We start from the raw sequence: 1,977 nt of genomic DNA, 5'->3' as shown, positions 1-1,977 counted from the left end.
TTAACGAACTTTGTACCTACGTCTAATAGTTATTGAGATACAGCACTTCAAAGATTCGAAAATTCTTCAGTTTTACAAGTCTGATCAAATTTGCGTCAAAAATTGTTATAATTTTGTTAGTTTAGTTCAAACTTTAGAGGGACCTGATGTTGAGAAGTCTTCATGAATCCTCACAGAAGGAGGTACAACATTGACATCTTCCGGTTCCTCGGTTTCTGACACTATAAGAAAGTTGCCATCTTCTTCTTCGTCATCAAGATCAATCATCTGTTGGAATAACATATGGGATTATTGAAAAACTTATATTATTAACGATCCTCGAGATCATTTATAATATTTTATATTGCTGTGTGTTTGACAGGTACTGTTTGTTGTCTGTTGATTTTTGCTTGTTGCCTGTTGTCTGTTGCCTGGTGCCTGTGCCCGGTGCCTGTTGTTTGTTTCATGTTGCTTGTTGGGTGTTGCCCGTTGCCTGGTGCGTGTTGCCTGTTGTTTGTTGCATGTTGCCTCGTATCCTTTCGATTCGAGACATTTAAGGAGATGACCAATTTTATTTTTTTTTAAATTTACTTCCAACCTATTCGACAATTTGATCTTCCACAAGCAAATTTTCAATAAGCAAAACTGCAAAACATTGTCCATTCAACCAATGTTCTATCTTTAATACCTAATAATATAGTTACCCATGCAATCGCACGCGATTTGGGACACACTGTATATTGCTTTCATTCTTGCTTATCCCCATTATATTTATAAATATATTTATGGCACAAACGGCGGCTCATAATTTACATAAATACTTATTGCTAAAAAGGATTTGATTCCATATACATTCGACGGCTCTGTATATACATAATGCAATAACACAGTCGGAATAACTGTTATCTCTGTTGATGTCTTACAATGTCCTGTTATTCAGTATCGTGAAATGAGATATTACGCAAGTGGGGATACATTTGCTAGAACGGAATTTCTCAAACTTATAATATCTTATGTATATGTAATATCATTTAAATGAGCATAAGCGCGCTCGCAGGAAATCTAAGAAAAGTAGGTAAGGAACGAGGGAATAGAGATTTGCAAATCAGGGATTACAAACTTAGAGGTTCGAAGTTCGAATCCCGATGGTGTAATCTATCGAAGGGACCCTCCTCGCGGCGTCTCTATGGCCATTAGACGCCTCGTGTATCAGTTCTCGAACTCTTGGGATTGACCCTTCTGAATATTTAAGTCATTCCATATCGTTTATCATTGAATTAGGCTAATTTCTAGTTAAATTATAATCTACTTATCTTACTTTACTGTAAAACCCATCCGCCGTAGGCACATTATTGGTTTAGTTAGCTTGTTATTATAAACTTGCGCTTTAAATCGCAAGTTGTACCTACCTAACGTTGTTTACTCTATGCTAAGAGATATGGGATACCTACTACTGCGGTAGCTATAATCTCATTAAGCATGCAGATAACTTATTTTTACAGGATGGTTAAAATAATTATACTACTCGAGAGAAATTATCCTAAAGTCCTTGCACTACCGAATGTGCACTTTGAGTAAATAGGCTATCAACAAAAGGTTTATACAAAATACAATAGTTTTAGGATTCTTCAATGTCTATTAGGTCGTCAAATTTTAATTATACAGGATGGCTCATAAATTGCGTTCTTTTATGAGGAACACCGTGTATATTAAATTTCGATAACCCGGAAACGATTCAATTCAAGTACATCATCCTTCTTACAAATTGTGCTTAAAATTGAGAGAAGAATTAAAATATCGAATAATGTACGCCCTGTTACATTAAAAAAATCCAATGTTAGTGTTCCACGCCTTTATGACCAACCCTGTATAATTAAAATTATTACTGTTTAGTATACCTAGACGTTAAAGAACCCTAAAACTATTGTGTAGAAGTTTTTTCGATACCTTGTATAGTTTTCCCGATAATCGACCGTTTCCAGTCATATCGCGGCGACC

The sequence above is a fragment of the Photinus pyralis genome, unplaced genomic scaffold (assembly GCF_008802855.1).
Source record: "Photinus pyralis isolate 1611_PpyrPB1 unplaced genomic scaffold, Ppyr1.3 Ppyr1.4_LG1, whole genome shotgun sequence".
Lineage (NCBI taxonomy): Eukaryota > Metazoa > Arthropoda > Insecta > Coleoptera > Lampyridae > Photinus > Photinus pyralis.
Note: the sequence above shows the minus strand (reverse complement) of the source record.